Below are 18,348 nucleotides of genomic sequence, written 5' to 3'. Positions count from 1 at the left end.
TATTGCATTGAATCTGTAGATCAGTTTAGGTAGGATTGACATCTTAATTATATTTAGTCTTCCAATCCATGAACACGGTATGCCCTTCCATCTATTTAGGTCTTCTGTGATTTCTTTTAGCAGTTTTTTGTAGTTTTCTTTATATAGGTTTTTTGTCTCTTTGGTTAAATTTATTCCTAGGTATTTTATTCTTTTAGTTGCAATTGTAAATGGGATTCGTTTCTTGATTTCCCCCTCAGCTTGTTCATTACTAGTGTATAGAAAAGCTACAGATTTTTGAATGTTGATCTTGTAGCCTGCTACTTTGCTGTACTCATTTATTAGCTCTAGTAGTTTTGTTGTGGATTTTTCCGGATTTTCGACGTATAGTATCATATCGTCTGCAAACAGTGATAGTTTTACTTCTTCCTTTCCAATTTTGATGCCTTGTATTTCTTTTTCTTATCTAATTGCTTTGGCTAGAACTTCTAACACAATGTTGAATAATAGTGGTGATAATGGACATCCTTGTCTTGTTCCTGATCTTAGGGGGAAAGTTTTCAATTTTTCCCCATTGACGATGATATTAGCTGTGGGTTTTTCATATATTCCCTCTATCATTTTAAGGAAGTTCCCTTGTATTCCTATCTTTTGAAGTGTTTTCAACAGGAAAGGATGTTGAATCTTGTCAAATGCCTTCTCTGCATCAATTGAGATGATCATGTGATTTTTCTGCTTTGATTTGTTGATGTGGTGTATTACATTAATTGATTTTCTTATGTTGAACCATCCTTGCATACCTGGGATGAATCCTACTTGGTCATGATGTATAATTCTTTTAATGTGTTGTTGGATACGATTTGCTAGAATTTTATTGAGGATTTTTGCATCTATATTCATTAGAGAGATTGGTCTGTAGTTTTCTTTTTTTTGTAATATCTTTGCATGGTTTTGGTATGAGGGTGATGTTGGCTTCATAGAATGAATTAGGTAGTTTTCCCTCCACTTTGATTATTTTGAAGAGTTTGAGGAGAGTTGGTACTAATTCCTTTGGAATATTTGATAGAATTCACATGTGAAGCCGTCTGGTCCTGAACTTTTCTTTTTAGGGAGCTTTTGAATGACTAATTCAATCTCTTTACTTGTGATTGGTTTGTTGAGGTCATCTATTTCTTCTTGAGTCAAAGTTGGTTGTTCATGTCTTTCCAGGAACCCTTCCATTTCATCTAAATTGTTGTATTTATTAGCGTAAAGTTGTTCATAGTATCCTGTTACTACCTCCTTTATTTCTGTGAGGTCAGTGGTTATGTCTCCTCTTCCATTTCTGATCTTATTAATTTGCATCCTCTCTCTTCTTCTTTTTGTCAATCTTGCTAAGGGCCCATCAATCTTATTGATTTTCTCATAGAACCAACTTCCGGTCTTATTGATTTTCTCTATTGTGTTCATGTTTTCAATTTCATTTATTTCTGCTCTAATCTTTGTTATTTCTTTCCTTTTGCTTGCTTTGGGATTAATTTGCTGTTTTTTCTCCAGTTCTTCCAAGTGGACAGTTAATTCCTGCATTTTTGCCTTTTCTTCTTTTCTGATAAAGGCATTTAGGGCAATAAATTTCCCTCTTAGCACTGCCTTTGCTGCGTCCCATAAGTTTTGATATGTTGTGTCTTCATTTTCATTCGCCTCTAGGTATTTACTAATTTCTCTTGCAATTTCTTCTTTGACCCACTTGTTGTTTAAGCGTGTGTTGTTGAGCCTCCATGTATTTGTGAATTTTCTGGCACTCTGCCTATTATTGATTTCCAACTTCATTCCTTTATGATCCAAGAAAGTGTTGTGTATGATTTCAATCTTTTTAAATTTGTTAAGACTTGCTTTGTGACCCAGCATATGGTCTATCTTTGAGAATGATCCATGAGCACTTGAAAAAAAGGTGTATCCTGCTGTTGTGGGATGTAATGTCCTATAGATGTCTGTTAAGTCTAGCTCCTTTATAGTAATATTCAGATTCTCTATTTCTTTATTGATCCTCTGTCTAGATGTTCTGTCCATTGATGAGAGTGGTGAATTGAAGTCTCCAACTGTTATGGTATATGTGTCTATTTCCCTTTTCAGTGTTTGCAGTGTATTCCTCACGTATTTTGGGGCATTCTGGTTCGGTGCATAAATATTTATGATTGTTATGTCTTCTTGTTTAATTGTTCCTTTTATTAGTAGATAGTGTCCTTCTTTGTCTCTTTTAACTGTTTTACATTTGAAGTCTAATTTATTGGATATTAGTATAGCCACTCCTGCTCTTTTCTGGTTGTTATTTGCATGAAATATCTTTTCCCAACCTCTCACTTTCAACCTATATTTATCTTTGGGTCTAAGATGCGTTTCCTGTAGACAGCATATAGAAGGATCCTGTTTTTTTTAATCCATTCTGCCAGTCTGTGTCTTTTGATTGGGGAATTCAGTCCATTAACATTTAGAGTTATTACTGTTTGGATAATATTTTCCTTTACCATTTTGTCTTTTGTATTATATATATCATATCTGACTTTCCTTCTTTCTACACTCTTCTCCATATCTCTCTCTTCTGTCTTTTTGTAATCTGACTCTAGTGCTCCCTTTAGTATTTCTTGCAGAGCTGGTCTCTTGGTCACAAATTCTTTCAGTGACTTTTTGTCTGAGAATGTTTTAATTTCTCCCTCATTTTTGAAGGACAATTTTGCTGGATATAGGAGTCTTGGCTGGCAGTTTTTCTCCTTTAGTAACTTAAATATATCATCCCACTGTCTTCTAGCTTCCATGGTTTCTGCTGAGAAATCTACACATAGTCTTATTGGGTTTCCCTTGTATGTGATGGATTTCTTCTCTCTCGCTGCTTTCAAGATCCTCTCTTTCTCTTTGACCTCTGACATTCTAACTAATAAGTGTCTTGGGGAACGCCTATTTGGGTCTAATCTCTTTGGGGTGCACTGCACTTCTTGGATCTGTAATTTTAGGTCTTTCATAAGAGTTGGGAAATTTTCAGTGATAATTTCTTCCATTAGTTTTTCTCCTCCTTTTCCCTTCTCTTCTCCTTCTGGGACACCCACAACACGTATATTTGTGCGGTTCATATTGTCCTTGAGTTCCCTGATACCCTGTTCGAATTTTTCCATTCTTTTCCCGATAGTTTCTGTTTCTTTTTGGAATTCAGATGTTGTATCCTCTAAATCACTAATTCTATCTTCTTTCTCTTTAAATCTATCATTGTAGGTATCCATTGTTTTTTCCATCTTTTCTACTTTATCCTTCACTTCCATAAGCTCTGTGATTTGTTTTTTCAGTTTTTCTATTTCTTCTTTATGTTCAGCCCATGTCTTCTTCATGTCCTCCCTCAATTTATCGATTTCGTTTTTGAAGAGGTTTTCCATTTCTGTTCATATATTCAGCATTAGTTGTTTCAGCTCTTGTATCTCATTTGAACTATTGGTTTGTTCCTTTGACTGGGCCATATTTTCAATTTTCTGAGCATGATCCATTATTTTCTGCTGGCGTCTGGGCATTTAGTCAGATTTCCCTGAGTGTTGGACCCCACAGGTTGTAAGATTTTTCTGTGAAATATCTGGGTTCTGTTTTTCTTATCCTGTCCAGTAGATGGCGCTCATGGCACACGTTTGTCTATGGGATCCACCAGTAAAAGTTGCTGTGGGTCCTTTAACTCTGGAAAACTCTCGCCGTAGGGGAGGTTTGGCAGCCGAAGCGTCTTGGAAGAGTGCCAGCCGGCCCAGGGGTCCGAACGCGGGGAGGGTCGCCGCAGCATGTGAGAGCGCCCGACCAAATTTCCTAGTCGACCCGGGGCGCCAAGCGTGGCGGAAGGGCGCCAGCTGTCGCAGCCTGGGAGAGTGCACTGTTCCCAGGCGGACCGGGGAGTCACATGTTTGGAACGGAACCTCTGATCACCATTCTCCGCAGTCTGGGGATTTCTGACCCAACTTTTTCAGTTGGTCCGGGGGGCCTCGCGTGGTGGGGACGCCAGCCGCCGCGGCCTGAGGGGACCGCCTGCCCAATTCTGCCAGCTGGCCTGGGAAGGAGGAAGGGAGGGACTCCGGCCGCTTGCCGTCCCGCCCAGGAAAGCCCGCGTCCCTCGGTGTTCTCACCGGAGCTGATTCTCCCAGACAGTCAGCCATTCCAGGATGGGGTACGCTGTTCCTTTGATCTCCGTCGTGGCTGCGGGAGCTGCTCTGTATTGTCTCCACTCCCCCAGTAGCTGTTCTGGAGGAGGAAAGGTGAGGGCGGCAAGGCTGTCGAGGCTGGTGGCGGAGGAGCTGGTGAAGGTGGGGGAAGAGGGCACCGTGGTGGTTCGAGAGCCGCCGGAGCAGGAGGGGGAAGAGGGGAGAAGGAGGGTGGGCGGGTCAGCTGCAGCGGGGCGTGGGCGCCGCGCGGCTGGCCAGCAGAGAAAGAGAGGGGAGAAGGAGGGCGGGAGGGTCAGCCGGCTGCTGCGGGGCGTGGGCGCCGCGCAGCAGGCTGGCGGAGAAAGAGAGGGGAGAAGGAGGGCGGGCGGGTCGGCTGCTGCAGGGCGTGGGCGCCGCGGGGCGTGGGCGCCGCGCGGCGGGCCGGCGGAGACATTGATGACTTTTAAAAATGTATTTAAATTATGTAAAATTCAAGAGTTACCAAAGGATATATGGTGAAAAGTAGGTGCCCTTGTTCCACAGGCACCAGTTCCTCTCCACAGAGGCAACCACTGTCACCACCAGCTCCTTATATATTTTTCCAAAAATGCTCTGTGTTGATGTATAAATGGCACTTTGCTTTATCTGTTTAACAAAATATATCCTCTTGGAGATCCATCTATACCACATAAAGAGATGCCTCTTTTTAAACAATTCCAGTGGATGGATTAATCTTTTGCTATAGTAAACAGTTCTGTAACAAATATTCTTACATGAATATTAACAGATACCTGTACATCTGTAGGATATATTCTTAGGTTAAATGACCATGTTTGAGGGCATGTATAATTTAAATTCACCCCGCCCTCCTCCCCACTCCCCCACACCCTGTCATGTAAAATTGTCATATTTCTTTTATGACATCTAGGTTTTGGTTCCTCTGTTAGCTTTCCCTTCTGCAAGATTATAAAAAATATTTGTACATATTTTCTTGTAGTTTATGTTTTCATTTTTTGCTGTTGAATTATTGATTGATCTGGAATTATTTTGCTCTAAAGAGTGAGATAGGAATCTACCTTTTTAAAATTATCTTTTCAGATGGCAATCCAACTATCCCCAGCACTCAAGAATGATCTCGTTATTCTCTTTTGTATAAAATTCCATCTTTTTTCATAAACAAAGTTCCTATGTGTATGTTTGAGGCTATTTCTGGTCTTTCTATTTTGTTCCATTAAATTATCTTTCGTACATGTGCCAGTATCACAGTGTTTCAGTTACTGTAGCTTCATAATATGTTTTATTTCTTGGTAGGGTAATCTATCCTTCTTTATTACTTTCATTTTCAGAATCTTAATGACTTATTCTGCCTGCTTGTTTTTATAGACATTAGAATCAGCTTGTTTAGTACTCAAAAGATCCTGATACTTTTGTTGGTGTTATTTTCAGTGTAGAGAATGACACTTTTAATATCGAGTCTCCTATTAGGGAAAACTAAATCTTTCAACCTTTAAAAAATTGTTTTCCACTTTAATCTTTTTTTTTAATTAAAACTGTTGTTTTTGGAAAATTTTAAGCATAAAAACCAAAAACAGTGCTCACCCATTACCAGCTACAATTATCATCTCATGACCACCCTTCTTTCAGTTATATTCCAACTCACTCCCCTGCTCCCTGCCACTCATGAATTGTTTTGAAGCAAACCCAAAGCTCCCATCATTTTATCCATAAATATTTCAGTAATAAAACCATTATGCATTTATTTTACATCCTTTCTATGTGAGTGTAGGTGTATAGGGTGTGAATAGGTATGCTAAAGGGTTTTAACCTTTTGTTAAATTGACTCCTTTTTTGTTGCTATTGTAAATGGGATCTTCCATTTACACTTTCTGTTTATTTATTTTAATGCGAGAATGTTATCGATTTTTATATATTAACTTTGTGCCCAGCCACCTGACAGAGTTTTCTTTTTGTTTATAATAGGTTTTAGTTATTGTCTTGAACTTTCCACATATGTAATACTATGTTCTGCAAATAATGATAATTTAATTTTATCCCCCTCCATTCTATCTTATACTTCTTAAATCTTTCTTATCTTAGATTTTGTTTACTAGTACTTTCTCAAAGATGTTAAAGAATACTGATAAATAGTGGATATGTTTTGGGGAAATGTTTTTCTGTCTACCTATTAAACATGATGCTGGTATATGTATTTATCATGTTAAAGAAATTTTATCAGACATGGATTTTGAATTTTATTAAATGCCATTTCAGCATTTGTGGAGTTAATTTTTTTTCCCTTTCATGGTAATTATAATCATTGATTTCCTGGTATTTAACCATCCTTGCTTTCTGAGCATGAATTCCACACCATCATGATATATTACTTGTTTAATGAAAAGTTAGTTATTCGCATAGTAAAATTTCCTGGCATATTTAAAATGTTCATCTTCATAAGCACATCTGTTCAGTAGTGTTCTTATTACAGCAAGCTTATTGCCCAACCTTTTATTTTGTTTGTATTAGGAGCTAAACTGTGTGTGTATGCATATGCATGTGTACATCTGTGAGAGAAAGAGAGAAAGCACAATCCTGGGCTTTAGAAGCTGTGATGTAACACATTATAATACATGATATATCCAAGTCTGCATTGTAACAATCCATAATTTAATAGTTTTTAACTAAAATAATTTAAATATTCTTTGCCATTAAATTGAAACCAAATATGTCTAATAGGTGATGGTACTTGAAGCATAGTATGATTAAAAGAATATGACATTTTTAATTTAATATTTGTATTTATTGGTTTTTAAGAAGTTATGAAAGTAATACATACCTCATATGAAAAATCTGAATGGCATGTAAAACTATACAAAGTAAAAAGTAAAAGTTGGTCCTTGTTGAAAGAGCATGGTCTCCCCCAAAAACAGCTTTTCAAAGACAGCTACGGTCATTAGTTTGTATCTGTTCTTCCAGGCATTTTAAAAGCTTGTATAAATAAATATTATACATACATTTTAACAAAAACATTTTGACATATGACTTTTTGGTCTGAACTAATCTTTAGATTTGCTCAGTCCCCTTCCCCTATCTGTAAGAAGGGAAGGTCTTAAATGTTTTCCTTCATAATTCTGTGAGCTATAAATGAGTTTAATTTAATAGCGCAGTTTTTTCTCCTTTTCTTTTTAAATTAGATTGTTTCCCCTTATTTCCCTCAAGCCATTGCTTATTTCAGTGTTTTTCTGACTGAAGTGTGACACCATTACAATTTTTACCAGTTTCATCTATCATCTGTATTATTTTCTTTCACTTGCCCCACTAAAGAGACATAACCAGCAGATACAATGCATGGACTTTGGTTGCATTCTGTACCAGTATAAAAAGACAGTATAAAATCATTTGGGGGTATAATTGGGTAGATTTGAATATTTACCAGATAATAGGGGAAAATGGCATTAATGTTGCTTTTCTTCAGTATATTAATGGAATTTTGGCTATCTGGGATTGTGTCCTATTCTTATGAGTCAAGAAATGTCTTCTAGAAGTATTAAATGGTATAGTATCTTGTTATTTGCAGCTTACTTTCAAATAGTTCAGCAACAACAAAAGTGTGTATAATGTGTGTGTGTATATAGTGGGATACAGGTATAGATAGAAATATGAGGCAGAAATCTTAATTGATGAAGGGTATACAAGAGTTCATTGTATCAATCCTTCAGTTAGGAAAAATCCTACAGTTTTTTCAAAATGTAACCTTGTAAAAATAAATGCAGTTGGAATACTTACTAAATATTAAATTGTCTCATTTTCTTTATTTAAATAGATTTTCTGAAAAAGGAAACTATATCATTACCATAAGTGGAAAACAAGCATTCCTTGCCTTAAATAGATGGTAACTGTAAAAGTTATAATAAAACAAAGTTTTATTAAAATGGAGCTGGATTCTGTTGCCTGCCAAGACTTTGAGCCCGAGGCCTGCTCTCTCACGGGAAGATTAGCAAGCATTAGAGAGGCGTTAAGGATACATTAACACCAAACTAAGACTTTCTCCTTCACTTACTGAGAGTATATAAAATAAAATTGAAAAAGGAACAGCTTTCTCACTCCGTGTAATTCATATTAGCTTAGATCATCTCAACTCTAACCTCAACATATCATGAATTTACTAGTGGTGGATCCTGTACTTTGGGAAAAACCACATCAGATGATTTAAATGTAACCTACTAGAAAGACAAACTGCTATATTGAATTGTGTTTATAGGGCCCATTATGTATTTATTTGCCTTGTACATTGAACTATCATCATCATTATTACTATTTGGTAGTTTTGTTACTGAAGATGCATATTTAGCTGAAAGGTGTCCTGGTTAAGGCAGATGTCGGATATCGCAGTGTCAATTATTGGTTTCTTGTTCTGTAAGTTGCTCATGTAGTTGAGGTTTTGCAATTTTGCATTTTTTTTCTTCTTTTTTCCCCCCTGCTTCATTGTTTCTGCTGTTATTTGGAAGACACTAGGTCAGTTTGCCTGTTGAACAATAAAAGGACCCCAGATCATGTCTGTCTCACGTTTTGTTATTCCAGTACAAGACTCAGTTGAATGAAGCGTATTACCCATCTGGCCTGGGAATCTCAGTGGCACTCAAAATAACTTACTAACAAGTTGTTGAGTCATGATATCTTAAGATTTCCTGAAAGTTCAGCTTCTTTTTAAGCTGTTGCTAAGAGAGAAAATTCATTGTCATGAGGGACTTGAGAACATGACTGCATGCTGCCAGTTGTTTTATAGGCATTTGGCTCTGCCGCCTTGCAGATGGTTAGACTCTGGGTGGTGGGTAAATGTGTGCCGATTATCTTATTGAATTAAGGTAACCTTTTGTCATTCATTGAATTCTGGAGACCAGTTGGTCAGTGAGCAGCTGCTCGGTGTGACTTGGTTTAAATTTTGAAGTACACAAAGACTATTTTAAAGAGCGGTCAGTCTAATCCAGGTATTTGAAAAAGCAATATTTAAAGCCTTTTTTGGACACTGTTCTGGTGGAAGTGAATGAATAAAAATGTTTCTAGATTTTGCTCAATTAACTAAATGATTAAAACAGTGGTTTACAAGTATTTGGTTGAATGCTGGAGATCTTTTAATTTAATGTCTTGAGAAATGTCTATTTTCCTTTTATTTGATGGCTGATCAATTGGAGCTATTGTAATTCTATGGCAGCGTCTATGTTTGAAGGTACGGTAGCCTAATGGGTTTTTTTTAGTTTATGCTCAGCAATAGTCTTGAAACTAAAAGCATGCCTTAATAATAACATCTCCTGAAAATGTCCAACTGTATAATTTTTGTTTGTAAGGCAATTTTGTTTTATTTTTAAAATTTTTTGATGCTTAATAATTTTTTAATGAAAGAATGAATGAGTAAAAGAATGAAAATACGGCACTTTATAAAGCAAGACATCCTGTGATGGCTCTTGAGATCTATTTTATTTTAAATGTCATTTTTATATGGATTCTTTGGCAGATTTCTGGAAACTTTTAGGAGGGCTTATTTTTAATAATGGGGTTCTTAATTGTTTTCAGTAAATTTTTGAAATTCTGTGGCTCATTTCTCCTTGAGGAGAATTTTTATTTAATCTCTTTGGCTTTACTCAGGGTACTGTTTAGGTGGCCTCATAAAAAATGACTCTAGCCACTAGTTGATTTGTTTATTGTCAGCTAGAAAGAATTTAACAGTGATTGATGAGAAACCATCTCATTTCTCTAGTTTGGCCATCTGTTGGGTCCTGGAGACTTTGTTTTATTCAAAGGCCACTTTTTCATTCAGAGTTATGTGTTAGTATTGATCATAGTATCTGCCACTATTTATTAAGCACATATTATGTGCTGGGTACTGGATTGGCCCCTTACAAATGTTCTTTGATTTTATCCTCACAACAACTTTAAGAGGCCGGCTTTAATATTAACTCTATCGTAGAGAGGATAAAACAGTCTCACAGGAAGGTTAGTAACTGGTCCAGTGTCATGCAGCTCATTAGTAGCCAGGCCATACTGGAGTCCAGAGCTGACAGGCTCCCAGGCTCATGCCTACTTCTGCCCTGCTGCTGTCTGAATGAAGATCAGCTATTACTGAATCACAGTTTGTGATCAAGCTTAAGAGTGAATTAAAAATTCCCTCCTTCTCTTTTAGGACTTCAGAGTTCATTTTGTCTGTGCTTGTCTTATTACTGGTAGAAATACTGTTCATCATCCTGCCCCCTTAACCCAACTATTTTGTTTTTGTTTATTTCCTTCCAGATTTGTCTGTATAACTGTAAATCAAGGTATATCTGTAGCTATGTATTTTGCTTTGTAAATAAAAAACATATTATATTTCATAAATATTTTCTATTTTAAGTATCACTCTTTAAAAACTTTTCCTTATTATAACTTTCTGTAATCTATATTTATACATTTATTTGTCCGGTTATTTTAAAATTTTTGTTGTCCCCTCTCAATAGAAAAGCTCCATAAAGACAGAGACCTTATTGTTTGCTCACTTTTGTTAAATATATGCAAGCAATTGTGTTATTTATTAACTCAAGTTAAGTTTCTGATTGTTACTTGCGTCACTCAGAAACAGTTGGATGGATTTTCACCAAACTTGTAAGGTTTTTGAAGGATGTGTTTAGGATCCATGTCATATGTTTTCTGATCCTATGTCAGAAGAAACAGAGATTTTGAAAATGAGAACCAAATTGAAAGTTCCAAGGGCAGAATGTTGGAATGGAGATATTGGTCTGCATTTTAGAGCTGAGTAGCTCCTCCCATGGGCTATTCTATTCTATAGTCTTGATCCAGTATGACTGCAGTAAGGATCTCTTTATTTGACAATGGTTACCAGCTAATTTAAAATAGATCTATTCGAAAGACTTTTCATTTTGTTTGTTTAAAGGAGGTTATTCTAAATGCTGTTTCTCTTCTGTGAAACACTTTTGTGAAATAAGGGAACAAATTGAGTAATGTAAGTGTTTTGACTGTAGAAGAAGTGACTACGATTGATCTATCAGTGTCTGGGGATAGACCATGTGTGTTTTTCATAAACCCAGAGGATATATAGTGTTTATTAGGAAATAAAAAATGAATAAGAGAAAAATAAATAAATAAGAGAAGACGTTACAGTTGGGTAAGAAAGATTTTATTAAGATAATCTCTAGACACCTGCAGAGAGTCAAAAACAAGTTTTTTTCAATCTTTGACATTTCAGAAAATAGATGTTTTGAATTTAGGTCTGGAATATTGGCCTGTGAGTCCTTTGGGGAGAGCAAATGGAAACTGGAGTTAAATAATTGTCTCCCTCCCTCCCCCTCCCCACCTCCGTAGGCTTTTTTCTGTGGACAGTCTGTCCCTGTAGCCCTCTTGTTTTTCCTGTAGGTCCCCTTCTCCTCCAGCCCTTGTAGAACATTCTTCCACATTCCTTCTTCTACTCGCTCTCACTAGCCCATTTCATTTTGTTCTGTGTAGCAGAATGTTTGCCAAGTAACCACATGCTCTGGACCCTGTGCTGGACATTGAACCAACAATTAAACCTGCCTCCTGCCTTAAACCTGCCTCGTGCCTTGCAGATGTTAATACAAGGCTGTGTATTTTGAGTCAAAGCCAGAACCAGCAGCCCAAGAAGAAAACTATCAGTGATATTAGTGAATTAGCTATAGATACACTTCTCAAGTAGCCGTCTACAGCATGGTCTTCATGCCCTAGCAAACTGTTTTTCTGTTTTTTTTTTTTCTGCATGGGCAGACACCAGGAAATGAACCTAGCGGACTTTTCACCTCTTCTTTGAAAGTCTCCAGCCTCTAGTACTTTCTCCTCCTCTGAATTGCTATAGCATATGACATTTATTTGTCCCTCCTGCTCACTGGCTCTATCTGTACCACTTCGGTTCTAGGTTCTAGGTTGGTTGTAAGTTCCTTGGAGAGAGAGAATGTCTTAAACTTATTTTTATTGTCCACACTGCCTACCATTATGCTTTATATGTATTTGGGACATATTTAATTCAATGAAAAAAACTGTAGATCTCAGTGTTGAAACACTGATACACCATCCAGTTGAAACACTGAATGTATACCATCAACCTACAGGCCAGGTAACTGAGCCCATGTTTGAGTTGCTTTTGCAAAATCCTCACAGGGGTTAGATAGCCTTGGCTCCAGCTGCTGCAAGGATGGGAGCCCATGTGCTAGAAGTGCCTTCTTTTGTCTCTAGATTCTGTTAGCATGTACTTTCATATTTTGAACTGCTTTCTGCTCTGAGTCTAAACAGGGCTAAGCAGGAGTGGAAAGGGAACTATTGAGTTCCCTAACTATCTCATGTGTGCCATGCACGATGCTGCTCATTTTCACTCATGCCATTGTCAATATGCCACAGTTGAGATAGTTCAAGTGTGAGACCTTGTTTACTTCCTCCTCAGTTCTATTCAGGAGCCCGTTTTCCTTTCATTTTTAAAGGGCTTGCTTCCCATTCTCTTTTTGGAGAGCCCTCTTTCAGCTGGGTCAAGAAGCAGGCATTATGCTTGCTAAACATGTGAGGAAATTGGGGCTCAGATAGAGTTGGAATCACACCGACTCCAGAGCCAGGCCTTTTTGTAGAACACTGTGGGTTTCCTCTTTTGGGTATATGTCGTAGTGCGCCAAACTGCCTTGTTCCCATTCGTCTTGGTGACCCTGGCAATGCTGACCTGAGGGTGAGTGCTTAGGAGTAAGTGCTAGTGGTTCCCCAGCTGTGACCACATACTGTACTGTTCCCTGGAAGAGAAGGGTCAGTGAGAAACCTTGCACATCATGTCATTGACATGACCACATTTTTTTCTCCCAGCAGTTTGTTTATTTATTGATTTTTTCATTTAGTCATTCAAAAAAATTTACTGCTCCACTCTGAGCCAGGTGCCATCCTCAGAGACACTCCTACCTCATGGCATTTGCATTCTAGTGGGAGACGTGATGAGAAGCAAGTTTACAGATTGTGATAAGTGGCCTGAAAGAAGTTAAGAGTGAAATGAGACACAGAGAGTAAACCCCAAGGAGTGTGGCTTTAGGCATGGTGCTCTAGAAAGTCCCTGAGAAGAGATGAACGGATGAGAAGGGGCCAGTTGTAGCTTATGCTGAGGGGCGCAGGGAAGGAAGGGTTCAGGCTGAGGGAACAGCAAAAGCAAGGTCCCTCAGTTGGGAAAATACTGTACTTGTGCTAGACGGAGAGAAAGGTAGCTAATGTGGTATATATAACGAGAACCAGGGAGGAGCAGAGAAAGGAAATCACTGAGAGATGTGACAACTAAATGAAATATGTGATCCTGGATTGGGGGAATAAAAGTTACTATAAAGGGCAATATTGGGACAGTTGGCAAAATTTGAATATGGCCTGAATATTAAATAATAGTATTATGTTAATGGTAGATTTCCAGAATTTGATAACCTGTTGTGGTTATGAGGAGAATGTCTTTTTCTTAAAAGGGATGAAGGGTCATGATCTTTGTAACTTGTTCTCAAATGGGTCAGAACAAAGAGAAAAAAAAAGAGGGAGAGAAAAAGAGAGAAAGCCAAGGTGGCAAATTGTTAGGGCATATGGTATTTATTGTAATATTCTTGTAACTTTTCCTCAGATTTGAAAGTTTTTCAAAATACTTTTTTTTTTTTTTTTTAAGTCACGGAGGCTGCTGAGCCTTGGGACAGCTGTAGGGCGCAAGAGGAGAGGCAGGCAGGCCCAGGAGGAAGCTGTTGGGGTGATGGAACATGGGGTGGGTGTAACAATAGGGGTGGAGAGAAGAGGACATATGTGAAATATGTTTTGGAGGTGAAACTGTTGGGACTTGCTGATGGATTAGATGTGGCTAAGGGGAATAGAGGGCGATAGATGCTGCCCCCTTGGATTCCCCTGTTGGTCACTGACTGAATTCCCAAGGTTCTCTCAACACCCCCAACCCCCATTCTACTCAGTTCAACCACTCTATGAATAGTTAATGTAGGCACTTTACCCAGAAAACCAGAGTATAGTCATGAGGTCAGTGTTCTTCAAACTGAGTTGTCTCCTATTAGCTGGTTGTGATAGCAGTGTAGTGTGTTGCTACTAGCATTGAGACAAACAATCAAAACAAAACCCAGAATAGAAAATATCATACATAACATGTCCCCTGTGGAAAGGTTAAGTATGTTTCATGAAGCGTTTGCCTTATTAAATATATACATATGTATACCCTAGCTCATGATATGAAATGCATTTATTAAGTTCACTTGCCATCAAAAGTTGGAAAGCCACAGATATATTTATTGTAAGCTTATTCCTGCAGACCCCATGGGAATAAGAAAGCAAAAGACAAACTTCTGTGGCTACTGTTGGCTGCCTTGTTCTGTTTATTTCTTCAGTGATTCATGGATTATAAGTCAGTGTTTTCTTAGTTGTCTTTGTAGTCATCCTCCACCCCCAGTCATGCAGTCATCACATTTATTGAGTGTCTGCTGTGTACCAAGCATTCATTGTTCTAGGCACTGGGGTGATAGCAGTGAGCAGGTCAGAAGTGATCCTCAAGGAGCTTACATTTAAATATGTTACCAAGTAAAACCATAAGATTTCTTCCATTTTACTAAGTGGTAGGTGCTATAAAGATTTTGTAGGAATGGTCTGGAAAGACATCCCTGAGCAGGTGATGTTTGAATTCAGACCTGAGTGAAAAATGAAGATGCAGCCTTGCATCTTGAGAAACTTCAGGGAAAGTTTCTCAAGCAGAAATTGCCGCCAAGAAAAAACCCTGAGTTACAAGTAGGCCCAGTGTGTTGGAGGGAGAGAATGGAGGCTGGTTCAACTGTGGCGAAGGAATCCATGGAGAGTGGAGGGAGAGGAGGTTAGATGTAGTGATATATCTTGAAGATAAAGCTAACAGGATGTGGGGTATAGAAGGAAGGATTTTAACTTGAGTTCGAGGATGAATCTAGATAGATGGTGGTGCCATTTACTGATCTAAGGAAAGCTGGCAGTGGAGAGTAGAAATGGGATTTGAAAGAAAAAGGAATCAGCAATTCTGTTCTGGTCATGAATTTGAGAGGCTTTCAGGACATCTAGATAGAGGCACGGGGTAGCCAGGTGGGTATTTGAGATTGTGAGAAAGATGTCTGAACTAGAACTACAAATTCAAGAATCATCAACATACAGCTGGGGTGTTTAAAGAATGAGACTGGATGAGCTGACCTAGGAAGAGAACATGGATCAGCAGAGCAAAGGCGGAAGTTAGAGCCCCAGGTTGGCGTGATCAAGAAGAAGGAGCTGTCAGTAGGAAGCCTAAAGAGGATGTTTTCTGAAGGAGGGGGCATTTGTATCAATTTTTTTTGTAGAGCAACTCCTTTATATTCAAGCCCTGGACCTACCAGCTAGTAGCAGGGTAATGCTGGGAAAGTTGCTTGAAAACTTGGTTAACTTCTTTGTGTGTGAGATATATGCATTAAAATTTTTTTTGATTGATTGATGGTCATAGTATTCATTTCACAGGTATTGGGGTAAGTTAAATTAGTTAATATACATGAGGTGCTTAGAGCAGTCCCTGACGCATAATAAGAGCTCAGTAACTGTTAGTTGTGTGTGGTGGTGTTGGTTATTGTAGGAATCAGTTGAATCTTCAGTTCTACATTCCAGATTAATATAGGAGTTAATAGTTGTAATACTAGTTGTAGCTTTGTATGTGCTATGTGACAATCAGTTTTGTTTAGCTAGTTCTCTTGAGTAACATATTAAAGCAATCTTGAACCAGAGGGGCCCTCATTACCAGAAGATTACCATTAAATGGCAATATCAAGTGCCCCTAAAATCAAAGTAATCGAAAATTGTCTTCCTTTTTCTCAAGCATTTAATTTGCTGTTTCTTGATCACACATCATCCTTTCTTACTTTCAAGGTTGGGATGGTGGGCTATTAATTTTTACTATATTCCTGCATCTTCACACAAATTGTCGTCTGAAGGAGCTTCTTAGATTTAACAAATGCAATCTCTTTTCATTCCCAGGAAGAACTTGTTAAACCAATCAAGGTCAGACTTCTAATTCCCACTCCTTCGTAGTGTCTGCAGACACAATTTTATTCATCTTGACTAAACATACAGTCTCAAGCATCTTACGAGGTGAATAGATTCCTTTTTAATTAATGCCTATATACAGACCTTTATCATCATGAAATATGTAAACCAAGAAAGGAACAAATATTTACACTTGCAGCTTCATATCAACATTTTCCACTATTTGAAGAGTTCTGAAAATGTAAATGTATTGCACTTTTTTTTTTTTTTTTTTTTACCATGGCAGTAGAAGAATAGGCTTCAGTTTCCTAGGAGCACATCTGCTTTGTTATGTAGGGAATGTGGAAAAGATACACGTGAGTGTTCTTTGTGAGTGTGCTTTGTGACCGGCATTACTTTAATACAAAAACTTGTTTTTACAAACTAATCTTTTAGTTGTTTCTTCTTATTAGTGCTAAGACATCCCCAAATACTACAGCACACTTTTATTTTGGCTTTGGTAGTTGTCGTATAGAATTATCCCTCAATTTAAGTAGAACTTTTATTCCAAGGCAAACTAAACCAACCACGGAGTTTTGGGGAGCAAAATAATGAAGGGCATGGGTTTTGTGTTTCAATGTGGGCAGTCTGATGTTTGACAAAGGAAGACTTTTGAAGATGCTTAAATATGCGATGGTTTAAAAATCCCAGTGAAAACAAAAAAGCTTATTTAAATGTCGCGAAATAATTTAGAAAAATAGGGGCAGGGCAGGGCAGAGGGCTTCTCAAGATTTGGGAGATGTTTAATTTTTTTCTGTAGAAGGTAGCTCTGTCTAATTTTAGCTATTTTGGATGGTGGTTATACTGTGTCTCTAAAAATGATTTTGGGTCACTTTGGTTATTAAAATATGTTTAATAGACAAATCTTTTTTCAAGGCATCAAAAATAAATAAGGTAAAACAACAGATAAACCCTGTATTTAGAATGAATAATTTAGTTTGAAACAGCCTGAAAACTAAAGAAAATTTAAAGAGACATTGAATTAAAAAGTTCTCATTGTTAGATAAGGAAATATAGAAGTTAAAGAGATAATTTTTTTGGCTTGGCTTTCCTGAAGCTTAAGAATAATTTATTTTGGATTCTTAATGTTATTACTCGTTGTTGATTATATAAGATTGACAGTCTTTCCTCCCACTCTTCCCTCCTCCTTCCTCCAAATACCTGATTATAGAAATAATTCACGCTGGTTATAAAAAAAGAAAAATTTCAGGCAATTTTGAAATATATGAATTGAGGTAAAGTCTCCCTGAATGATATTAAACCCCTAGCCAAGTAGACATTTCTCATTTCTCAGCCCACAGAGACGACAGCGTTAATCTCAACTGAGTGGAGATATTTTTGTTAGGAGTTATGATGATAATCAATTTAGCAAACATTTGTTAGGCACCTTGGCTTTGCCAGGATTAGGGATACAGCAGTAAGAAGATTATTTCCCTAAAACTTAAAGAGTAATGGGGTCAATCAGTGACTCATCAAGTATTTCATATTCATTCATTTACTGAGTATCTGTTGTTAGTATACTCCATATTGGTCAATTAGGGAGACTCTTGGGGAATGTATCCACAGCTATCTATATAACTAATGCTAATGTTTTGTGCTAAGTACTTGGGCTTGGAGTGAACAGATTATTTGGGGAGCATAGAGAAGGAAAATTTGTTATGAGGGAGTTAATTTTTAGGTTGAGATTTAGAGTCAGAGTCCATGAGACAGTCCAACAGTGGCAAAGGTATTCTAGGCAGAGGGAATTACAAGCCAAAGGTTTGGAGGCATGATCCAGGATGCATGTTTGGGCAGTAGTTAGTAGTGTATGGCTAATAAGAATGTATGGTGTGGGGTAAAGAAAGGTAAAGCTGTAAAGATGGCAGAATTGTGTCAACTGAAGGAATTTAGTTTTTATTCTGTGGATGGATTTTTGAGCTGGGGAGTAAAGATTTGTATTATAGATGCATAAAATGTAGAAGTGCAAAATATTGATTGTAGGGTAGAGAGATGAGAGGAGGGAATGACAGAATAATTGAAGTAAAGAGATAACTGGGGTCTTAGGTGTAGGGCAGTGTCCATGTGGGTTTAGAGGATGGACTGAAGTGTTGAGACATTTCTAACGTAAGTTGTAGGGGATGAAGGGATAGGAGCCTGCGAGGGATTATAGTTGGGGAAGAGGACAGGTCCC

At 37.7% G+C, this 18,348-nt stretch overlaps 1 protein-coding gene across 6 annotated transcripts in view; it reads left to right on the top strand.

Moving 5' to 3' along the window:
- KAT6B (lysine acetyltransferase 6B) overlaps positions 1 to 18,348 on the top strand; it is a 240,861-nt gene that overhangs the window by 37,610 nt on the left and 184,903 nt on the right. The window lies entirely within an intron of this gene.

This window comes from Tamandua tetradactyla, chromosome 13 (assembly GCF_023851605.1).
Source record: "Tamandua tetradactyla isolate mTamTet1 chromosome 13, mTamTet1.pri, whole genome shotgun sequence".
Lineage (NCBI taxonomy): Eukaryota > Metazoa > Chordata > Mammalia > Pilosa > Myrmecophagidae > Tamandua > Tamandua tetradactyla.
Note: the sequence above shows the minus strand (reverse complement) of the source record. Positions and strands in the feature narration are given on the sequence as shown.